This window comes from Macaca nemestrina, chromosome 7 (genome assembly GCF_043159975.1).
Source record: "Macaca nemestrina isolate mMacNem1 chromosome 7, mMacNem.hap1, whole genome shotgun sequence".
Classification (NCBI taxonomy): Eukaryota; Metazoa; Chordata; class Mammalia; order Primates; family Cercopithecidae; genus Macaca; species Macaca nemestrina.
In genome coordinates this window covers 99,380,465-99,405,611 of record NC_092131.1, presented here as the reverse complement: position 1 = coordinate 99,405,611, position 25,147 = coordinate 99,380,465, and the positions used below count along the sequence as shown (strand labels likewise).

The following is a 25,147-nucleotide window of genomic DNA, read 5'->3' as shown; positions in this document are numbered from 1 at the left end:
CACAGCCTCACAAGCAGGACTGTGCTCCCAACGGTGACTTCTTGGAGCCCTCTTTTTATAAGACACTTTTATTTGACAGTAGATTTACAGAGGAGTTCTGAGGGTAACACAGTGAGTTCCCACAGACCCCACATCCAGTTTCCACCATGATTAACATCTTACATTAATATGGAACATTTGTCACAACCGATGACCAATATCAATACATTGCTACTATCTGAAGTCCACATTTTATTCAGATGCTTTTAGTTTTTCGCTAATATCATCTGTTTTGTCCCAGGATCCCATCCAGAACATCACATTACATTGAGTCATCATGTCTCCTCTTGGCTGTGACAGCTCCTCAGACTTTTCTTCTTTTTGATACCCTTGACAGGGTTGGGGAGTACTGGTCAGGGATTTTGTAGAAGCTCCCTCAGTTGTGATTTTCTCATGGTTTGTTGTTGTTGTTGTTGTTTGTTTGTTTTGTTTTTACTTCTCATGGTTAAACTGGGGTTATGGGTTTGGAAGAGGGAGGGCCAGAGGTAAATTGCCGTTCTCCTCCCATCATGTCAAGGGCACATACAATCAGTAGGACTTATCACCAGGGGTATTGGCTGAGGGAGTGTTTGTCAGGTTTCTCCACTGGGAACCTGCCCTCTTTTCCTCTTTGCCTACTGTTTGGCAGGAAGTCACTGTGTGCAGCCCACACTTACAGAAGTAGACTCCACCTCCTTGAGAGTGGCACATGTACATAAATTATTTGGAATTCTTCTGCATGGGAAGTTTGTCTGTTCTCACCATCCATTTATTCAGTTATTGGTTTCTGTCAGTATAGATGCATGGATATCTATATTTTGATATATAATCCAATACTACTATGTTATGTTGCTCAAGGCATTCCAGCTTTGGCCACTGGGGTCTCCTTCAGTTGGCTGTTGTGTCCCTTTGATGTATCCCATCGATGTTCATTTTCCAGCAACTTTTTACTTTCTGGCTTATGAGATGCTGTAGACTCATGCTGTATTAAAATGGGGATGTTTTTGTGCCTGTCTTATGGAGCTGTCCTGAAAATTAAATGATCTACTGTAAGTAATGCTTATTTCCCTGTATACTTCTATAATATTTGTTTGTTTGTTTGTTTTAACAGTTGTAGCACCACACTGAACTTTAGTCAAGCAAAAAATGATCCCAAGTCTTTTTTCACTGAAACACTTTTTAAGTCAAAGCCCTCTATTCTTTTTCTTTTTTTTTTTCTTAAGTGCTGGGATACATGTGCGGGATGTTCAGGTTTGTTACCTAGGGAAACATGTACCATGGTGGTTTGCTGCACCTATCAACCCATCCCCTAGGTATTAAGCCCCTCATGCATTAGCTATCCTGATGCTGTCCCTCCACCTGCCCCCACCCACAGGCCCCAGGATGTGTTGTTCCCCTCCCTGTGTCCATGTATTCTCATTGTTCAGCTCCCAATTATGAGTGAGAATATGTGGTATTTGGTTTTCTGTTCCTGCATTAGTTTGCTAAGCATAATGGCTTCCAGGTTTATCCATGTCCCTGCAAAGGACATGATCTCGTTCCTTTTTGTGGCTGCATAGTATTCCATAGTGTATATGTACCACGTTTTCTTTATCCAGGCTATCATTGATGGGCATGTGGGTTGATTCCATGTTCCTGGTATTATGAATAGTGCTGCAATGAATATTCACATGCATGTATCTTTGTAATAGAATGATTTATATTCCTTTGGGTATATACCCAGTAATGGGATTGCTGGGTCAAATGGGAATCCTGGTTTTAGGTCTTTGAGGAATTGCCACACTGTCTTCCACAATGGTTGAACTAGTTTACATTCCCACCAACAGTGCAAAAGCATTCCTATTCCTGCACAGCTTTGCCAGTATTTATTGTTTCCTGACTTTTTAATAATTGCCATTCTTACTGGTGTGAAATGGTATCTCATTGTGGTTTTGATTTGCATTTCTCTAATGATTAGTGATGTTGAACTTTTTGTCATATGTTTGTTGACCGCATAAATGTCTTCTCTTGAGAAGTTTCTGTTCATGTCTTTTGCCCACTTTTTAATGGGGTTGTTTATATTTTTCTTATAAATTTAAGATCCTTGTAGATTCTGGACATTAGACCTTTGTTAGATGGATAGATTGCAGAAGTTTCATCCCATTCTGTAGGTTGTCTGTTCATTCTGATGATAGTTTCTTTTGCTGTGCAGAACTTCTTTAGTTTAATTCGATTTGATTTGTCAGTTTTTGCAAAGCCCTCTAGTCTCTACTTGTGTAGGTATTTTTTCCTCTTAATGCAGAACTTCCTTTCCTTATTCATTCTCATATTGTATATTCCACATCGTGATTGCATCCTGTTGTGATTTCCTACAGTGTTGATTTGTGCATTCCACTTCATACAGTCTCTGCATTTGACAAACAGGCAGACAAGACAAAGGCTGGGCCACATGCAGCCTCTCAAGCTCTCTGCATCCATCACCCCACAGGCATCTGCATGTGGCCCCTTCTTTAGCCAGCATCCCGCCATCTTGAATCAAGGTTATCAGGAAAGACATTGTCACATGAGATGCACTGTCTATCAGCTTTTCTCTAATTTATTCCATCTAATGACCTTATGAAAATAGGAAGTGAGGTTGGTCAGATTCGATTTGTCTTCAGAACATACATTTGTACTTATATTTATTGCCTTTATTTTTTTTAGAATCCACAAACCGTGGTTAACTTCACTCTGTAATTTTGCTAATGTCATTTCCAGAATCTGTGTCAGTGTTTAAAAACTAAGCAGTTACCTGGTGCCAGTCTTGTGGTATTTTCTCCATTTTTCCGTATTTTTCCCATGTAGTCTTTGTTGCTTCTGCAGTTTTGTCTGCATCTAATAATACATGGGGCTTGCAGGGGCACTTTAAGTCATTTGAAGATGTATTTTCCTTCTTTCTCCTTTATTTCCAGGTTCCAGTTCCTTCATAACCACATTTGTTCAGCCTTTGGGGGTTGAAGAGCATTATCCTTGAAGGCAAAATAAAGCATACAAAATTACAGTTAAGTAAATACAACTCCTTGCTGAACCATCTGCTCTAAATCGAAGACCCATCCTTTGCTCCTGCTTTTTTCTGCTCCAAAAAAATGGCTTTCTGAGATCATTACTTTTCAGAACCTCAGGCCCTTTTGGGCCAGAGCAGGGCAAATACTTTGCTTAGAGTTCCCTGCCACTCTTCTATATCCATCCTTAAAAACAGGACACTCCTTCCATCATTTGTCACTGGAAATTCTAAGTTGATCCAAGGGTTCTCGTTTACACTATAGACTCATATTATTATTTCCTCCCATATGGTATTAGTGAGAGTGTTTATTTTTCTGGACTTCCTTCTCTCCAAAGCCACGTTCCCTGTAATTTCCCTTCCAAACAATTTGCAATTGTTCTAATATCCGGAGGAGGTCTGTTGAGACCTTCACCGCTCTACCTTTACTTTTCTGCCGAGAAAAGACACCTCTTATCACTGTCCCCTGCCTAAGAAAGCCTTGCTGGCAGCAGCATGGGTAGGGTTTATGGGAGCACCTGGACTTCAGGATCCTCAGGGTAAATTCCAGTATCCAGAGTTGATTGGAGAGAACAAACTCAACCCCTTCCCACTTTTAGCTTTCTTTACTGTGGAAGGATTTGGCTTTTAGCTTTCTTTACTGTGTCACCCAGTTAATTTGTTCATAATGGATACACAAACATCATGACACTTTCTTCCTCCAGCCAGAAAATACATTCCCAAACATCTCAAGGTCTCCCTGCCTGTGCCCTTCCAGAAAGTAGCCCTTGCCTGACAGTTGCCCTTCTGGGCTGTCAGAGCACCCAGCCAGCTGCTCTGCTGTGCCAGTCTCAGGAAGCCTGGCAAGCACATAAGTCCATTCTTAGCTTTCTGTCATTCCAAGCCGAGAATGCTGGGGACTGACTACCACCTGGACTGCTGGTAAGAAGATTGGCACTCGGGCAAGGCTGCAGAGGGAAGAGTAGATCCAATGCCCCTTCCCTAGGGCAGCCCGTCAGCCCGTCATTTCACTGAGCAAAGGGATCTCAGGAAAAGCCAGCTTAAAATAGAGGTTACCGTATTCATTTTCTTATTACTCTCAAGCTGCTTGCTTTTTCCTGAAGATAATGGTTAGAACTGAGAATACTGGCAGGCTCCAAGCATCACACGCAGTCCTCGGAAAAAACAAAATACAGTGGATTTTCAGTCCCAACATAGAGAAGGTCCCAGGGACTGATGTGCCTATCTTCCCAGAAGTGCAGAAAGAGACCAGGAGACCAGTCCATCTGTGAGGACACAGTCCCAGAGAGATGGATTTTCCTTAGGCCCCGCCTTTGGGGATGGAGAATCCAGCCCCATCCAGACCCAGCACTTGAGCCTCCGTGCATTGACCAGAATGTCTGCTGCTTCTTGATGCGAGTTCTCCTACAACCTCATGTGCCAGCCCACTAAAAGAATCGATGATCATCAGAGGCTGCATGGGCTGTCAGAGCCATCCCATTTCTCGGTGGACAAATGAGCACATTTGGTTGCAGAAGGGAGAGGGGCCTTGCCCTCAGCGACACCAGGGGACTAACAGAACTTGAATGTGGACCCAGCTTTGATGATGATTAATACTAATCCCTATTATTAAACAAAGCCCACCTCTTTGCCAGGCAGTGTTCAAGGCTAATGGCATTTGTCATCTCTCCTTTTTATTGTAAGTATGATACATCCTATTGTCCCCAGTTCCCCAGGTGATGAAACAAGAAGCAGAGAAGGAGTGGGACTTGCCCGTGGTCACACATCTGGTAAGGGGTCAGCTGAATTTGGACTTGAGCCTTATCATCACTGTTGATTACATGCAGCCATCTTTTGAATGCTGCACTAGGTTCCTGTGTAAGCGTGAGAGTGTGTGAACGTGTGTGTGTGCGCACCTGATCCGTGTAGCATCTCTAGAAGGTGGAGGGTGTTTCCACAGATCCAGAAACTGAGGTCAAGTCTTGAGCGTCTAAGTTCAGTGCCCTTTCTGCTATTTAAGGGAAAGAGGCCTGTCTGTGGGTTCTAACCGTATAAATAAATAATAAATGGGGTTCATTATTGAGTTTTTTCCCTTTTACTCAATAAGTTAAAATCAACCAAAGGGTTGAGCTTCACCCCTCACCCATCCCCTAAGCCCATTCCTTTTAAGGGAATGGCCTTCAGATGACCTTGAAAATAGGATGTTGGGTGTCCCGCAGGGTATGGCTACACCCCACTGGGTGACCCCACCTGCTGTCCCATGGAAGAGAAGAACAGGCAAATGCGGCACATCACCTCATTCACGTAGGGACACCCAGTGCTCTCTGGGAGATGAATATTCCAAACCCACATCACCATGGACCCCATCAGGAGGCACTTAGCTGCTGAGGTCCTCAGGGACAATACTTTCCTGGGGCTGCAGAAACAAAGTACTACAAACTGGGTGGCTTAAAGCAACCCAAATGTATTCTGTCACAGTCCCAGAAGCCAGAAGTCCATGATCAAGGTGTCTCCGAGTTAACTTCTTCTGGAGGCTCTAAGGAAGAATCAGTGCCTGCCCCTCCTGCCTTCTGGTGGTTGCTGGCTGTGCGAGCTGTTATTTGGCTTAGAGACACGTCCCTTCAATCTCAGCCTGCAATCACCTTCCCCTCTGTGCCTGTGTCTTTCTCTCCTTTCTTTTATAAGGACACCAGTCACTGGATTTAGAGCCTATCCTAAATCCAGGATGATCTTATCTTGAGATCCTTCATTTCATCTTATGTGACCCTATTTCCAAATGCATCACACTCACAAGTGCTGGCGTCAGAATTGGAGCAGTATCTGTTTGAAGGCACTATCCAACCCACTCTGTCACTGCTCTGTCATTATATATGAGCAGCTTGGGAAGCAGTTGGAAGTCTCGGGGTAACTGAGCTTCCCCCTTCCATCTCCAGCCTCTCTCACCAAGTAGATCAACCTCCTCCCTAGGGGGTGTGTCCCGTCACAGAGAAAGGCCAAAGCCAGGATGCTAGAACGGGTTTCTGCAAGGACAGTGTTATCTGTCTGTTTCCAGGAAGCTGACAGGTGCCCTGCGGCTGGGCTGGTTTAGCCTTCTCTCTGCCCTCAGGCAGGGGGCTCGGTTCCATAACTTCCCAAAGCCCTTTCCAGCCGGGGCACATGCCACTTTCTCTGGCAGCATGATACGTCCTCAGGAGTGTCACCTTCCCCATGCTACTTTCGTCAACCCCATCCAGCACTTTTCCCCAGGGCTGGACAGGACACATACCTGGCCCTCAGGGAAGCTTGTCACTTCACTCATTATCCAGCCCGTGAGCAGCGGCTGGCAATGTGCCCACCATGAGCTCTGTGCTCCCGACCAGATGGCATACGAGGAGCCCAGGGCTGCTCATTCCACAGTAAGCCTAGTGGCTGACTTCCCTGGATTTAGATATCAAAACTCACATTGGTGGAGAGAAGAGGGCCGTGCAGATGCAGGGGTCTCTACAGATGCAGAGGTCTCTACACTGAGGCCTCCTTTAGCACAGAAGACCCTGTGACCTCATCTAACCAGCATTGCCGTCCATAGCCCTAACACAGCCTGATAGGTGCATATTGCTGTAGTCAGTCATGCATGGCTTAATGATGAAGACACTTTCTGAGAAATGCGTCGTTAGGCAATTTTGTCATTGCAGGAACATCACAGGGTGTAGTCACACAAACTCAGATCGTGTATCCTACTGCACACCTAGGCTATAGGGTGTAGCCTGTTGTTCCTAGGCTACAAACCTGCACAGCATGTGACTGTACTGAATACTGTAGGCAGTTGCAACACAATGGTAAGCATTTGTGTATCTAAACATAGAAAAGGCACAGTAAAAAAACAGCATAAAAGATAATGGTACACCTATAGAGGGCACTTACCATGAATGGAGCTTGCAGGACTGGAAGTTGCTCTGGGTGAGTCAGTGAGTGAGTGGTGAGTGAATGTGAATGCCTAGGACGGTATTGTACACTCCTGTACCATACGCTACACTACATTTATTTCCAAAAATTTTCTTACAAATAAAGTAACCTTAGCCAGCTGGGCTCAGTGTTTCATGCCTGTAATCCCAGTACTTTGGGAGGCCAAGGTGGATAGATCATTTGAGGTCAGGAGTTCAAGACCAGCCTGACCAACATCGTGAAACCCTGACTCTACTAAAAATACAAAAATTAGCTGGGCACTGTGGTGCAGGCCTGTAATCCCAGCTACTCGGGAGGCTGAGCACAAGAATCGCTTGAACCTGGGAGGCAGAGGTTGCAGTGAGCCGTGATTGAGCCACTGCACTCCAGCCTGGGTGACAGAGCAAGACTGTCTCAAAAATAAAAAATAGGCCGGGCGCGGTGGCTCACGCCTGTAATCCCAGCACTTTGGGAGGCCGAGGCGGGCGGATCACAAGGTCAGGAGATCGAGACCACGGTGAAACCCCGTCTCTACTAAAAATCCAAAAAATTAGCCGGGCGCGGTTGTGGGCGCCTGTAGTCCCAGCTACTCGGGAGGCTGAGGCAGGAGAATGGCGTGAACCCGGGAGGCGGAGCTTGCAGTGAGCCGAGATCGCGCCACTGCACTCCAGCCTGGGCGACAGAGCGAGACTCCGTCTCAAAAAAAAAAAAAAAAAAAAAAAAAAAACCAAAAATAAAAAATAAAAAATAAAATAAATTAACCTCAACTTACTGTAACTTTGTTACTTTATGAACGATTTGGCTCGTTAGTCAAAACACTTAGCTTAAAACACAAACCCATTATACAGCTATATCCCTATTCTATAAGCTTTTCAGTAGTTTTATTTTTGGAGACAGAGTCTAGCTCTGTCACCCAGGCTGGAGTGCACTGGCACGAGCTCGGCTCACTGCAACCTCCGCCTCCTGGGTTCAAGCAGTTCTCCTGCCTCAGCCTCCCAAGTAACTGGGACTACAGGCGCCCACCGCCACACCCCGCTAACTTTTTGTATTTTAGTAGAGACGGGGTTTCACCATGTTGCCCAGGCTGGTTTCGAACTCCTGAGCTCAGACAGTCCACCCACCTTGGCCTCCCAAAGTGCTAGGATTGCAGGCGTGAGCCACTGTGCTTGGCCGGTAGTTTTTAAATTTTTATTTTTGTTCACTTTTTAAACATTTTTGTTAAAGATAAAACATGCACATTAACCTAGGCCTACCCAGAGTCAGGATCATCAAGACATAATTGGGTGATGGAGATTCTGCAGCTTCATTATAATCTTATAGGACCACTGTCATCCTACTTGCGGTTCATCATTAACTGAAACATTTGTTACATAGTTCATGGATGTATTTGGATCTGAGCTCCTGCAAGCACTGGTCTTACATTTTGACACTCACAGTAATTAATGACATGCCTTATATGTGTTGGGTGAGTAAGTGTTTGTAAATTAATGTTTTGTGAATTAGCATTTTCCCTCTTCTCTACCTTTGCACTGGGGTCTGGGTGTACCTAAGTGCCTAATAAGTGATCCTTGTTCTTCTGGGTTTCCCCTCTTCTTCCATGAGTCTAGGGGTGTTTAGAGGCTGACTGGCTCATGCCCACAGCTCAGCCCTGATGATATTTCAGTATCACAGATACCAGACTGAGAGTGGACAGAAATGAATGTAGACATGGATGAAAGGGAGGGCTTGTCTGAGTTCTCTCCCAGGGATCAAAGAGGAAGAGACGCACAGCAGAAGAAGTCTTCTCTCCACTCCCCACTGGCATGTGACTCAAACTCCTAGTTCATTAGTAGCTGCCCCTCTGAAAGTCCTGAGAGACTGAGACTTCCCAAGGGTCTGTTCACTGAATCACGCCAGAGGTGTCCTCTTACAGGGATTAGCTATGAAATCTCTAAAACCCAAAGAGCTAGTAGGGCTGTTGGCTGTTGGGAAGATCCTGAGAAAGCTAAGAGGCGGAGGATGTGCACCCACTGTCCATCCCCAGTGGCCACCGTGGTGTAGATGGGGAGCCACAGGAGGTTCCAGACCTTCAGGAAAGCAGAGAGTTGAACAGCATGCTGGCAGAACAGGCCAGGAGGACCAGGAGCCTGCCGAGTTGTCCTCCTAGGCAACCCATCACCTGTTAGACACCCCATGGGCTTGTTCCTGGATGCACATGCACATCCTTACACCAGGGCCTATCCTTTGGGGGCCACGGGGTTTAGCTGCGTGGTCATGTCAAGGCTCTGGGTGATACAGGGCAAGGTCTGGATTTTGGCAAGCCTGTGTGGCAGTCACACATCTGCCACCATCCAGATGGCATTGACGGACAGCTCCCCAACTCACACCCAGCCCTCCCTGGAGCTCCCACTGCCTAACATCTCTACACGTTGCCCCAGGCCCCTCCTGGAGGCCTTGTCGAAACAGGATGAAGAGCAAATCCTGAACACTGGGGAAATCCAAATGAGGAAGACCTGATTGTTACCCAACTCTGAGCCTTCAAAATCCTGTACTAGGACAGCAAACACACACACACTCTTCTGATTCTGTTCCAGGAAGGGTTTCAGATGATACAAGTTTTTGCAAAATGAGTAGGTGATTGGGTGAACTCCTAGCTGCTCAAAACCAGGCCCTAGACAGCATGAGACTGTCCTCCTTTGTGTGAAGGGCTCCCTGTGAGTCGCAGGCCCTCTCTTGGCTCACCCTGCTTTGAGATGTAATAGGAGGGTCTGAAGAGGTAAACTTCCCTTTGGGGGCTCTGGAGACACCTATTGGTATCTTAAATGAAAAGGTCCCTGTGAAAAATAACAAGTAGAATTGTAGGTTCTTCCTACTAAAAGAAAGTTCTTAGCACCTCTGCTTATCACAGCAATCTTCCATACTGGTTCTCTCCCGAGTCCCGAAGGCCTCCAAGGGTTTGGCATGTTTTCAGTGATATAATTCACCCCTAACACCTGCATGATTCAGTAGGGAGGAGCTGAGCTGTCTCTGTATTAGAAAACTAATCACCCAAGGCATAGGTAAGGGGTTTGGGGCCAGAATCCAGGTTCTCCACCTTCCCCTCCAGCCAAAACTAAGTTATGGCCCCCCTAGAATGTGGGCAAGGTGGACTGCTTACATTTCCTGGAGCATTGGCCTCACCTGGGAAGAATTGTTAGCATGTCCTGGGCTGGATGGAGTGGATGTGGCCACAGCTTCATCTCCCTACAGGCAGAGGAGAAAGCAAGGCCAAGATCAACGAGTGCCCAAGACCGCTGTTTGTTTCCAGGAGCCCTTGGAGATGCACCATTGGCCCACACAAACCATGGCAGTTGGATTCCCCGGCGCTGCTGAGGAGCCAGGGTGTGGTGTGTGTAACCTCTGTGGCTCCCCGGACCTTAATCTGGCAGAACCTGTCACATGGCCAAGAGCACCTTCTGCCTAACAACCAGGGCAGTCATCCCAGCACTCTGTTCTCTTGAGAGCCTTCTCAAAGGTTCCTTCTCCTCCCTCATTCTTTGTGAAGTAGTTTGGGGCTTTTCATTTGCATTCCACCGCAGACTGCAGAAAAAAAAGGAGCCCTATCTTCCTGACCTTTTCCTGTTATTTGCTCACATCAGGCAGCAAGCTTGCCTTTTCTGGCCTTGGTCTTCCAGGAAAAGAGCAGCTCTTTTGCCTCTAAAATGAGTAGCTGGAGGTGAAGAGCAGAGGAAACCCAGGGAACCATAAGCAGGGAAGCAGGGCTCCCAGGGCCACGGCAGGTCCTCCTACGTCCATCGGAGCATTCAAAGAGCATTTACTCAGAGGAGAAAGGATGGAGGACGGGGTGACTGAATGCATTCAGGAAATCCTGGGTTACTAGTGCCTTGGGAATACTGAGTAAGAGGCAGTGGTCCTCTTTGAGAATCCCCAAAGGTCATGTGTACTGTGAGTTCACATAGTACTTAGTAATTAGTGTGTGATCACTAATTCATAAATATTCTCTAAGCACTTATGGGGATCCAGGCCTTGTGTTGAGTATGAAGGAAATGCAAAGCCCAGTCCCTTACTTCTTGTGCGGCATAGTGATTAAATGAGCCGGTTCAGAAACTAGCCTTTCCTGAATTCAAATCCTTCTGCTAGTTCCTGTGTGACCCTAGGTTAGTGGCTTAACCTCTCTCATGTTCAGCTTCCTCCCCTGTGTATTGTGGATGAAAATAACCTTTCTTATGTTGACATTTTGCTTATTATCTTAAAATAAGATAAAAGCGTTTAACACTGAGTAAGCGTTTGATAAAGGTTAGCTCTTACTAGATTATTTGGAGGGGAATGGTGGGTATGAATTCTTCTGATGTTCCCAGGAGCTGTCCCTTTTCCTGTCCAGCTGCTTCTGAGGCATCTGCATGGCCAGAGGGCTTCACACATTCTGTCCACGTGTCAGGAAGTGGCAGCCTCCTTGGTGGCACTAGCTTGTATCAGCCCATGGCTATGTCCAGCCCGAGGCGTGGAAATCGGGTTTCCTGAGTCAGTCTTCTTCCTTTCCCTATGGGGATCTATTTTTGACAGAAAGTTCTCCTGGATGTCACTTGTGTCAGCCCTGGGGCTGAGGTTGAACTCCTCTAACATCCAGCCTTCCCAAGAAGGGAGGAAGAGTACAGGTCCACTGCACCTGGAGCCACTTGGCACATACCAGTTGCATTACGGAAAACCTGCCCCAGTGGTCAGCCACACAGGCCTTTGTGTCACATGGTCAGACTTACAGCATGCTGGCTGAACAGTGCTGGACCTGGCATTGGGAGATCTAGGTCTGGTCCCAGTTTTCCCACTTACAAGTTGTAGGATCTTGGGTAAATCACATAAGCTCAGGGTTTCAGGTTCTGCACCTGTAAATAAAGCATAAGGATACCGCCTTGACTACATCAGACAGTTGTAGTAAGTTAGAAGCTCTCATCTCTCCTTGTATCAGGGCACAGTCTGCTCCAGAAGGATTGGTTCCTGTGCCATTCTCTGTCATCAGATTGTGAGCACCTCGATTCCGGTTTCAACAGGAGGCCAGCAAACACCAAATGTCAGTGGGCATACTGCTGTGACCCAGGCAAGCAGAGAGGCGGAGACCTCCTTGCCCTTCTCCCTGCATCTGGCCCGTGCCCTTCACCGTCAGACTCTGCATTTGGGGAAGCACTGAGGGAGTGCGTTTGCACAGGAGTGCCAGTGGCCAAGGATGCCTCCCTTTCCAGATAAATGTGCATATTTTAACCAAAGTCAGCTGCCTTCATTCAATGCAGCAAACTTGGGTTAAGCATTTATTCTCAAAGGAAGAAAACTTGGAGAGCTCATGGGCTGGAAAGGGGCAGTTTTATGGAGGAGGTGACATTTGCATTCTGTCTGAATTTTGTGGGGACAGCTCAAGGAGCAGGCAGACCTAGGTCCAAGCCAGGTCAGTCATCCTGAGAAAAGCAAGGATTCAGTGGCCTGGAGCATGCTAGGCCGGGAACTCTGCAAAGGGGCCAGAGTGTCGTGTGGTCCAAGTGGGAAGTGTTAATTGCATCTGGAAGGCAGTGAAGAAGCAAGCCACTAAAGAGTTTTGAGGAGGGGGTTATTGTGGTCAAGTTTATGTCCTAGAGAAGGCAACTCTGTTGGCAGCACCTTAGAAGACTTGGAAAGAGAAGGGCTTGGCAGCAGGAGACTGGTTGGCCTGAAGAGTGAATTTCTAATTGTGGACTTTCAGACACTGGCAAGCTGTTAGGGGAGTTATTTTGGGGTGGCAAGGTCCAGAGCTGTAGTCCAGAGTCAGTCTCTGACATGCCAGGCCACTCTCAGGCTCCGGCTCCTGTACCTGACCACCACTTGGAGCGTGGCTGTGGGCGATATCATTGTGGTCCCTCTGCTGGATGCTTATTAAGGCTTTCCCTGGAAATCAGTGTGCCTGGAAGTCATTGGCTTCTGTCCAACCTTTCTCCCACCACAGGGCAGCCCTGGGATGGCTCCTGAATCAGGGCCTGCCCACCTCCTGCAGGTCCCTCTCTGTAAGTCAGAAGGTACAGCTCTATGTGGACCCAGACCTTTGGAACCTCAGCATTTCTCAAGGTGGGAGTTGGTGAGAAGAAAAACCTTGGGACAGAAAACAGCTCACCCTGGGCTATCAGGTCACCCAAAAAGAACAACCAAAATGGGCAACTCAAAATAACACCTTAAAGTTAGCTCAGGTTCTGCTTATAAATACTAAGCTCCAGGCTAGAGGGAATTTAACCCTTTGGGAACCAGATATGCTGTAATGTTTCACCAGGGCTCATTTTGAGAATATGGTCATGTTAACAGAGAGTGTGGACCTCAGCAAAGATGGATGTTTTATTAATGTGATAGGTGCTGATCAGGATCCTTTGTGCATAGATATCCAGTTAAACCCATTTCAGTCCAAACCCTGGAAATGTGGGTGGAGTCCTCGGTGTAATGGCATGGTATAGTGTCAATTTTCTCAAAGCCAGACAGGCCTGGCTGCAAATCCCAGCTCTGCCATCTATTAGCCAGCTGACCTGGACATGTGTCTTAACCTCTGCAAGCCTCTTTCCCTGTCTCTAAAATGGGAACAGTAAGAACCATTACAGAAGATTATTGTGAAGATTGAATGAAATCAGTTAAACTCCACCTGCAGTTGGTTGCTTTAAGTAGTGTAATGAAACTTTTTAAAAAATGGGCTGGGTGTGGTGGCTCACAACTGTAATCCCAGCACTGTGGGAGGCCGAGGTGGGTGGATCAGGAGTTCGAGACCAGCCTGACCAATATGGTGAAACCCTGTCTCTACTAAAAATACAAAAATTAGCCAGGCATGGTGGCACATGCCTGTAGTCTCAGCTACTTGGGAGGCTGAGATGGGAGAATTGCTTGAACCTAGGAAGCGGACGTTGCAGTGAGCCAAGATCGTACCACCGCACTCCAGTCTGGGCAACAGAGCTAGACTCCATCTTATAAAAAAAAAAAAAAAAAAAAAAAAAATGAAGCCAGGCAGGCATTGTTTTGTTGTTGTTGTTGTTGTTGTTGTTCATTTGTTTGTTTTTTGCTTTTTCCATTATCTTATGGAACCCTTAGAGCAGCCCTGTGAAAGGCGATTCCCATTTTATAGATGGGATGAATGCAGTTTAGGGATGTTTACTCTGAGGTTATCAGTGACTGAGCGTAAGTTACAGCCTGAACCTAACACTAGAGATAGTCTCCTAACAGGGCCCTGCTGAAGCTTTAATCAGTGGCCCCCATGGAGGCACCCGATGCTGAACTTGGCTTCGAGGTCCTCCCCTTCTCCCTTCGCCTGCTGGACCTTCACCAGAGTGTAAGAGGTAGTTGGGAAATGTCTATCAGATCTTTTGACTGTTTTTAAATCCAATTACTTAGTTTTTTGCTATTGAGTTGGTTGAGTTCTTTATATATTCTGGTTATTAATCCTTTGTCCGATGAGTAGTTTTCACATATTCTCTCCCATTCCGTGGGTTGTCTCTTCACTTTGTTAGTTGTTTCCTTTGCTGTGCAGAAGCTTTTTAGCTTTATTTAATCCCATTTGTAACTTTGTACTCTGGCTGCCTGTGCTTTTGAGGTCCTACGTAAGAAATCTTTGCCCAGACCAGTGTCCTAAAGTGTCTTCCCCAGTGTTTTTCTTCCAGTAGTTTTATAGTTTCAGGTCTTACATTCAAACGCTACTCACAATAGCCAAGATACGGAATCAACATTAGTGCCCATCAACAGATGAATGAATAAAGAAAATGTAATACATAGACATAATGGAATATTATTCAGCTAAAAAAAGGAATTAAATTCTGTCATTTGCAGCAACATGGATAGAACTGGAGGACATTATGAAATAAGCCAGGCGCAAAAACAAATATTGCATGTTCTCACTTATATGTAGGAGCTAAAAACATTGATCTCATGGAGGGAGAGACTAGAATGATGGTTACCAGAGGCCGGAGGGTAGGGAGGAAGGGGAAATGAAGACAGATTGGTTAATGAGTACAAAAATACATTTAGATAGAAGAAATACATTTCAGTGTTCAAGCACAGCAAGGTGACTAGTTAATAATTTATTATATTTTTTAAAATAGCTAGAAGAGAAGATTTGAAATGTTTCCAACATAATGGTTGAGGTGATAGATATACCAATTACTCAGGTTGGTTTTTTTTGGTTTGTTTGTTTGTTTGTTTTGAGATAGAGTCTAGCTTTGTCACCCAGGCTGGAGTGCAGTGGCACGATCTCAGCTCACTGCAACCTCTGCCTTCCAGGTTCAAGCAATTCTCCTGCCTTAGCCTCCCAAGTAGCTGGGACTACAGGCATGCTCCATCACGCCAGGCTAATTTTGTTTTGTATATTTGCTAGAGATACGGTTTCGCCATGTTGGTCAGGCTGGTCTTAAACCCCTGACCTCAGGTGATCCACCCACCTTGGCCTCCCAAAATGCTGGTATTATAGGCGTGAGCCACCACGCCTGGCCATTTACCCAGATTTGATCATTACACATGATATGCTTGTATCAAAATATCACATGTACCCAATAAATATGTACAACTATTAGGTATTCATAAAAATTAAAAATAAAAATTTTAAAGAAGAGTTAGTTGGGATGAATGGAGACAAATTGGAATCTCAATCCCAGTTTTTCTGTAAGGGAAAAAAGGAGGCTAGGCTAAATAATTCAGTTGAGTTGCCATAACTATATGGCCGCCTTTCCCAAGTGGCCCCTATTTCCTGCAGTAATTAAGGAAGATCCATGTGCTCAAACCCCTTTATAGCCCTTTTCAAGAAACCATGTTATTTCCTTCTTTTTTTTTTAACAATGTTATTGAGGTATAATTTATATACCATAAAATTCACTCATTTTACGTGCACATTTTACAGAGTTGTACAACCATCACCACCATATAATATTAAAACATTTATAACTCCCTGTTATTTCTGTCTTAAAGTGGATAAAAAGTTATGTGCTGGTCCTGTTAAGCTACCCTCACTGGAAAGTTTAAAAGGAAAAAAGTTTCCTGAGCCTGTTAGGAAAGGCAGTGAGGACACGGCTCAGAGGCCAGGAAGCTCCCAGGAAACCTTCCTTAGATTGAAAGTACTGAGCTTTCCTACAGACAACATTCACAAAGGTGAAACCACCAGAGGAGGAGCGGGGACCAGCCACCCTCCGTCCTTCCTGCAGGAGTCTCCATTGTGCGGGCATCCTCAGTGGAGGGCAGGATTTCCAGGAGAAATTCCAAACAGCCTCCGAGGGTTAACTTGCTGCATCCCCTGAAGGAAGGGGAAGGGAAGAGGCCAGCTCAAGTCTGCATTCCAGAGGGGAGTTGGTAGAGAGGCCAAGCACTCATAGAATGCCCTCAGTCTCTTCAGGGGAAGAGTGACCCAATGGAAAGAGCCTGTTCAAATCCTAGCTTCACCAGTTACCAGCTCTAAGCCTCAGTACCCTCATCTCAAAAATTGGAGAAAATTGTTGTCCTGTTTCTGGCATTTTCACAAAGTGAATGACAATATGTATCCGTAGGGTCTGGGATGTCACAAGTGCTCAGTAAACAGCCACAATTTCAGTTATTATTGTTAAACAAAACAGCTTCTGAGAAATGCAAAACCTGAACACTCTTGAACAAGACTCATCTGGTTCCTTGCAAGAAATGGGAATGTGTCTTACTGGTGAGTTCAAGTCCATATTCTTCTATTTACTCTGTTTGTGTGGATCTGGACAGGTTGCTTACAGAAGCCTCTCTGAGCCTCAGTTTCCTTATCCATGAAGTGGACCCAAGAATAGTGCCTGTCTTGTAGAATTGGGCTGAGGAGCAAATGAGACACTACAAGGACTGTGCTCAGCCAGGGCCCAGTGCCTGCCGAGTGCCCTGTCAAGGTTGGCCGTTGTCATCAGTGTCACCATCACTGCTGCCCTCTCTATGGCGGGCAGTGGTGAGGACTTGTGGCTATGTTTTCAAAGGGACCTTCTGTCCCAGTTCCCTTGGGTACCATCTCTCAATATTGCAGCTTCTCTGTGCATAGGAAACTCCCTAACTCAAGCCTTAAAGGACAGGCCTATGGAGGAGCATAATGAGAACTCATATGCAGTCCTAGGGTGTCTCTGGGAGTCTTCTGGGAGTTTCCTTCTTCACACCTTGTATGTAAATATTAGGAGAGAAGGATGAGGGAGTCAGCTAGAGCTTAAATAGGAGAAATGTTGAGGACCAGTCCCACTGGTGGCAACCAGGAAGTATGTTTTTGCAGACCATCATGCCCAGTGCTGTGTTGCCACAAACACCCCCTGCTCCCGCAGGCCAAGGGACAGGAACCCAGAGCCCTGCACACCATGCAGGGGTAGGAAGATGTTTGCTCCAGCTTTGCCTTAAGGAGGGAGATGGATTCCTAGTGATGCCCCAGTGAGGCCAAGTTCTATCCCCTCCTCCCTCTGCTTCCCGTGTGGTTTCTTCAGCCTGGGCTGCCTTGCCCTCACCTCAGCCCTCATGTAGGTCACGTGGCCTACATCCCCGAGGGAGAAGTGAGACTATTCTTACAGCATAGGAAAGTTGACTAAGGGAATGATATTAAGAGACTGAACTGGAATCTTTTTTCTTTGGCTTCTCTTCTTTTCCTCCTAACACAAATGCACTGGACTTCTCGAACACATTCACAATCAGAAGTACACGTATGATGTGGTAAAGCCATTAACCTGGTGTCAAGTGTTATCAATTGGGTCATTAAATAAGACTCCTTAAGCATCGTCTAACTGCAAGCAGATGGTGCTGCACCTTTCAGAACTGGATGTCTAGAGCCAGAAGCATCCGTGCAGACTACTATTTGTGGTTTCCCTTGTAGCCTGCTTGGAAGGAATCACACCTGTGTGAGTCCTTTTGGGCTCCTATAACAGAATACCATAAACTGGGCAGCATATAAACAACAGAAATGTATTTATCATGGTTCTGCAGGCTGGGACGTCCATGATCAAGACACTTGCAGATCCAGTGCCTGGTGAGGATCAGCTTCCTGATTCATAGATGGCCATCTTCTTACTGTGTCCTCATCTGCAGAAAGGGGTGAGGCAGCTCCCTGTGGCCTCTTTATAAGGGCACTCACCCTGTTCATGAGGGTTTCACCCTCATGACCTGATCACCTCCCAAGGACCCCATCTCTTGATACCGTCACCCTGGGGGTTAGAATTTCAACATGAATTTGGCAAGTAAGAGTGCACAAACATTCAGACCATAGCAGTACTTGGCCAGGCTACCTCCTAATAATATGCCAAGCGAAATCAGATGGTGCAGGCGTGATAGAGCGGCACGAAGCTATTTGTGTCTTTCATAATTAGCATGTTTTGAAGGAAAACTTAGCCGTGATAGAGTTAGAAATTAGACTTTTCTGCTCAGCAAATTAGCTCTCAGATTGCATACCACATGAGTCCATTCCCCCACCCCCACCTTACTCCCACTTTCAAAGATGAATCAGATGGTTTACTCTGTTCTACTTTCCTCTTCAGAAAAGGGAAGCAGAATCCAAACCTAATTAAGACGGCGTTTCAGCTCTATAACTAAATTCATTCATAGCCCAACTGCACTGGGATACATGAGCTTCCTCTGGCCACCTCATATGGCAAACCTGGTTCAAATAGTTATTCATCATTTAGTCCCGAGTTTAAGTTTCTAGAAAAATTTTTAAAAATTAACTCTGCTCTTCTCGTGTTTGCTGGGGCCACAATGCTTCAGTCACTTGGATCAAGACAGCACGGAGGCCTCATACTAAAGCAAGCCTCTGAACATGCTCCTTATTAATTAACAGCTGCAGGCATTGGAATATTCTGTCCGAATGGTGTTAACAGCCTCATCCCTTTGGTGGTCAGAACTAGAAAGCAGAAAGATCCCAAGTGAAGCTCCTCTTTTGAGCTACCTGCTAGCTCCCACCCCTCCTGCAGGCTTTGGACTTACCTGCCCTGTCACTCACAGCTGTGTGACCCTAGACATTCAGAACCTCTCTGTGCCTCGTTCGCCCCATCTGTAACACGCTGGGTCACACAACTCTTTCACAGGGTGATTCCTAGAGATTCATGAATATTTGGAGATTCCTACTCTGTGCCAGGCACTGTGCTGGGCAGTAAGTAGGGAGACAAAGAGAAATAAATCTATGCTCCAAATCAGTGCTTCTCAATCAGGGGCTTTGCTCCCCCCAGGGGACATTTGCCAATAGCTGGAGATATTTTTGGTTGTCATGATGGGGGATAGAGGGTGCTACCAGGATCTAACAGGCAGGTGCCTGGGATGCTGCTGAACATCCTACAATGTCCAGAGTAGCCCCATGCCTGGAATTACTCACTTTGTCATGTCAGTAGTGCTGAGGTTGAGGAACCCTGATCTAATAGACCAATCCAGATAGATACGCAGATAATTTCAGTGCAGTGTGGTAGGAGTTACAAGAATTAAATAAAATATTTCATGTACAGGGGCCAAGACTTGGTAGTTCTCAGTGAAAGGTCATGCCCTGCAGTCCTTCATTCAGTGACCTGCGTCTTCAAGGACTCATGTTGGTAGTAGATAGCCAAAGAAAGAAGACAGTCTTTGTGTTCACTACACAAGGGAGGTGTTACTCCAGGTGCCCTACATCTGGCTTGCGTGATCCAGTCCTGACTCTAGGTTCCAGCTCTGTGAAAATCCCTGCCCATCTACAGGTTACCAGGACCTTGGGGGCAGAGGGATCCCAGAATGAGAGCTGGAACTGCTGGAGGAGGAGGCAGCCTTCAGCAATGAGTATTCCTTTGCACTCACCCTTCCCTCTCATCTGAACACTCCCATCCCTCACTCGAGCTCTGCTGGCGAAAATGATGAATGAGTCACCAAGTGAATCACTGGGGAAAGCCCTCCCCAGGAGCTGTGGCTGAGAACCCACCCAGGCAACATAACTTCCTGGTTCCTTTCTTGCCTCTGCCCACAAAAGATTAAAAATAAAATGGGAAATAGTTAAGATGACTTGCTGCAGTAACTTTTATACTTTTATAATAAGAAAGTGAAAATGTTTAAAGAAGCCAAACTAGTAGGCTACCCGAATTAGGTCGAGCACGATGAAGACTCTCTTCTGTTGCGTTGGCATCAGGCTCATTCAGAACCGACTGCTTCAAGCAAGTCATTTTCCCAAAGAGGCAGAGGCAGGGTGGAAAGAAAACGTGAGCCTAAATAGAAATATCCAGGGCCTTAAGAAATCACTCACCCTCTCTGAGCATCTCGAAGTTTCCTGGCTTTCAAAATGGATTTGATGGCACCTCGTACCATTGTTTGGAGGGTAAAGGAGTTCAGGCATGTGAAGGGACTTCGAAAGTTAAAAGGAGTTCAGGCGTGTGAAGGGACTTTGAAAGTTAAACAGCCTTGTACAATTATTGCTAAATGTTGGGGATAGGATAATAATATTGTAGCTTTGTTTTCATCTTTCAAAAACACGTCTTGAAATAGTTATGGAGGGTCGGGTGCGGTGGCTCATGCCTGTAATCCCAGCACTTTGGGAAGCCGAGGTGGGCAGATCACCTGAGGTTAGGAGCTCAAGACCAGCCTGGCCAACATGGAGAAACCCCATCTCTACTAATGATACAAAAATTAGCCAGGCGGGGGATGGTGCATGACTGTAATCCAAGCTACTCAGGAGGCTGAGGCAGGAGAATTGCTTGAACCCCAGGAGGTGGAAGTTGCAGTGAGCCAAGATCAGGCCACTACACTCCAATCTGGGCGACAGAACAAGACTCTGTCTCAAAAAAAAAAAAACACAAAAGTTATGGAGGAAATGATGTTTGGGATTTGCTTTGACATAAGGGTGGAGGAGTGGGAGGGGGCAGAGATGGAACCTTGACCATGAGTTGATAATGGTTGTGACTAGTGAGAGGTATTTGTGCCTTCGTTCTTCTAGTCTATTCTCTCTACTTTTATATTTGAAATTTCCACCATTTAAAAACATCTGTTAGATATTTTAGGTATACTGAACTATATACTTAAAAATGGTTAAGATAGTAAATTTTATGTTACAGACATTTTATCACAATTAAATATATATATACACATCCGTCTTTTAAAGTCAGTAATTGAGATCAGCAATATGTATGAGGCACAAGGAACACAGAAAAGCAATCATGTGAGAGGGAAAAAGAGAAAACCTTTTGCTCCCTTTTCTGGGAATTTGTTAAGTACAACCATTGAAAGAAGCAGGACTCTTCCTGGCTGGAGGACTAGAGAGTGAGCAGGGAGCTTTGGCCAGGACATTGGAAATGCTGTCCTGGGACCACGTGACCTGAGATGGTTGAGGAGCAGTCAGGTGCTACACACATGCCAGGCCTGTGCCTGCCCGGGAGCATGAGAATGAAGACAGGTTGCCCAAGCCTGGAGAGGCCCACTGTCCGCAGGGCAGGCATTCAGAGAGCACACCAACACACCATCCTCGCGTTTGGCTACGAGAAAGGCAGATGAAGATACAGGACAGTGTGGAGGGCTCTGCGTGCTGGGCTGTTGTTTGGACTTAGATGAAATGGGAGCTATAATCACTTCCCTTTTTGCCTTTTAAAAAATATATGTAAGGGGAAAAAAATACATGTCAAAAATGGAGTCATTTGAAGCTAAGTGTCACCCATCTTGGAATAATTGTCCTCCAGCACTAAATTTTACAAAGTGATTGGTGGCACAGAGCACTCTTACTGATGGACAACACTGGCCTGGCAATGTAGGAGGGAATGCAGACCACTGGCAGAGCGGCAGAGTCTGGGGTGGGCTGTGGCCTCTCCTCTGGCCCCAATTCTTCAGTTGTGAGACCTGGGGATATGTCACTTCATCTCTTAGGCTCTCCGTATCCCCACCTTGAAGGACGGACTGGGTGGAATCCAAAGACTGATCACAGGCAGCTGTGTCTGTGTTTGCAGTTGTTCCTGGCAGGCAGACCACACTGGATGTGTCTTAGTCGTAATTTGGGGGCTCGGGCATGACGAGCTCTTGTTCCTTCTACTGAGTAACCTGCACTAGAACCTAAGGAGGCCTCTCAACCAGGGTCCTTTTTTCAGCTGTCACCAAGGGTACAATTAATAGCACAAATCAGTTCTTCCCTTTGACACACTTTGTGTGATATGCCTGGATAGCAAAGGCAACCCTTGTTCTGCTCGTTTTCCCTCCTGGATTCCAATAGCTTTCCAATTAGTTCATAGGTTTCAAGGGATTTGGATGGTGCAAAATGGAGGCCTTTTGGAAGAAATGAAAAATTCCAAGCCCAATGAGCATAACCACCATTCTTTTTTGGTTTTTTTCCTCACTGGCTAATGCATTGTATATTTAAAAGGAGATTTGGGCTCAGCCAAGCCTCAAGTCATTATTTACTCAACCTTTCTTTTTTTTTTTTTTTTTTTGGTGGTTGTTGTCAACCCATTATAACCAACTGAACTCAGCCTTTCTTTAACGACTATTTTCTGTGTATCTGCTCTGGACTTAGGCGAATAGAAGATCTCAGAGAGATGACCCAGTAGGGGTGGTGGTTTTCAAATTTTGGCAATGGGCCTCTTTTTCTTTAAACAGAAGATTGATTTTCTGAGACTATGCAGCAACTTTGTGCAAAAAGTATATTTTTGTCCACAAACTTGGTCACTTAGAACAACAGAAGTTTATTATCTCATGGTTCTAAACACCATAAATCAGATCAAGCAGACCTGTGCTCCCTCCAGAAGCCAGGGAAGAATTCTTTCTTGCCTTTCCAGCTTCTGGTAGATCCAGGCGTTCCTTGGTCTGTCACTATGTAACTCCAGTCTGTGGCTTTACTGGCATCCTCTGCTCCCTTTCTCTCTTTTCCGTGTGTCTGTTATAAGGAAACTTGGATTTATGGGCCCACTGGAGTCGCCCAGGATGATCTCATTTCAAGATCCTTAACTTAATTACATCTGCAAAGACTCTTTTTCCAAATAAGGTCTCATTCACAGGTTCCAGGACATAGACTGTTTTTTTGAGGACCATCATTCAACCCAGTACAAAAACCTTACACAGGGCAGAAGAAAAGGGAGAGCTCTGGTTATATCATTATCACATTATCAGGACCTTGACCTCCACACATTCAGCTCCCACCCCTTTCCCTCATCCTTTGCCTGGTAAGCCATGCACCAAGGATCCAAGTTTGAAAACCAGAGTTTTACCAGAGAGAGCTTGGGAAACTTGGGAGTCAAAGGCCTATGCTGGGAAATGGGCCTGGAGTTTGCATAAGACCACTTGGCCTCTCGGTTTCATCATCTGTGAAAAATGAGATATTCACAGAGCCTAAATGAGATCCTTAGTTCTTGGGTCATTTTCGGGCTCGGTAGCATGAGTTTGCTCTATCCTCATCCCATGACATTCTACCCCATGGAAAAGGTATTGGGATGTTATAGGAACACTTCTGACTTCACAGAAGTGTTGGCTCCCAAACCAGTGGACAAGAAAGTTAATTCTATCTTTCAAAGAAAGCGAAGAGCTCTAGAATTGTGGGGTTCAAGTTTTTATCTTTTCCTTTGGCAGAAAAGAGAGCATTCTTCAAGCCTATTCAATTCTAAGTACCAGATGACAAGCCGTATTAAATAGATCCCAGTGAGCTCCCCATATCCCTTCCTGCTTATACCACAAGTGGACTGTGGGCCAAGCAAGGCTTTGAGATCAGTTGCACTTTGGTGGCTTTTGAGTAGTTTCTCAACTCCATCTCATCTAGTGACATTTTAGACTGGATAATTCTTTGTTGTGGGAACTGTCCTGTGCATTGCAGGTTCAGCAGCATTTCTGGCCTTGACTCTCTAGATGCCAGCAGCAACCCCAGCCCACTGTGGCAAGCAAAACTGTCTTCAGACATGGCTCAGTGTTCTCTGGTGGGCAAAGTTGCCACTGGTTAAGAACCAGTGCTTTAAGAGAACCTATCCTCGAGGCCAGGCACCGTGGCTCAGGCCTGTAATCCCAGTACTTTGCGAGGCCAAGGCAGGTGGATCACCTGAGGTCAGGACTTTGAGACCAACCTGGCCAACATGGTGAAACCCCTGTCTCTACTAAAAATACAAAAAATTAACTGGACATGGTGTCAGGCACCTGTAAGCTACTTGGGAGGCTGAGGCAGGAGAATCGCTTGAACCCAGGAGGCAGAGGTTGCAGTGAGCCAAGATCGTCCCATTGTACTCCAGCCTGGGCGACAAGAGTGAAACTCCTTCTCAGAAAATAAAGAGAACCTATCATCTTCTTTCAAGCCAGCCTGTCATGTATCAGAACTAAACAGTCATTTTCCTTATAATTTTTTTTAAAGGCCCAGTTGCTACCTGCCCATTGCTGATGCAGGAAGTCTGAGCCATTCACTTCAATTAACCCCAACCTGAAAGATGCAGTCAGAGCCAGACTTTGCTTCCCTGCTGTGCACAATTTGTCTCTTCCCTCTCCTTCATCTGCAAACAGAACCAGAAGTGATTTTCCAGAAGAACAAGGTTCATATTGTTTATTCCAATTATCAGGATCGTTTCTCCAGTTCTGGTCTCAGGTGGGCCTTAAGGACCTCACCAGGTGACCTGCCCAGGTGAACGTGGTGTGCTCTGAAGATCTGTTATTTATCAGTCTGTCTGGTTACCTTTTTTAGAGGAGACGTTCCTCAGCAACACCTGGCCTCCGTTTTCCAGCCTGTGAGTTAGAACGCAGATGCCCAGATTTCTCTAGATTAACACACTGCCTGCAAAGATGAGTTTTCCAGAAAAGCCATCTTCCAGGACAGAGACGCAGAGAAATTAAGCAACTCATATTAATTCAGTCTGGGAATCTCAAGAGAGCTGACAAGCAGGGCAGTGGGAGAGGCCAGGAACTGACATGGCTTTCTGGTAGGCACCCCCACACCGCACATCCTGCTTCCTCCCTGTGCTGAGTGTGATCACTTCTGTTCCTTCAGGAAAGTACTTCACACCCGTGGCATAGAGCCAACAGTGAGTTGGATTCCGGGTCCTCTGGATGTCTGGGATGGTGAGATGCTTGAGAAAGTTTTGGCAGTTTGTTCAGATGAAAATCCTAGAAACTTAGACTTGGGGACTCTCCAATCTGCCTTCCTATCACCCAGCAGGAATGCCCTTCCCTTCAACCCTAATACCTGGGCACTTGGCCTCCACCTGAATACCCTTGGTGGTGAGCAAGTCACTACCCCTCTGAAGATAGCCAGTCTCCCGTGCTCCATGTTCCTTGTCACCTGCTATCTTATGACTATCCTGAATCCGACTCTGGCTTCTGGAGGGA

At 45.9% G+C, this 25,147-nt stretch overlaps 1 protein-coding gene across 12 annotated transcripts in view; it reads left to right on the top strand.

Annotated features, from left to right (window-relative positions):
* The window catches only part of LOC105479340 (solute carrier organic anion transporter family member 3A1), a 324,288-nt gene that overhangs the window by 206,804 nt on the left and 92,337 nt on the right, over positions 1-25,147 (top strand). The window lies entirely within an intron of this gene.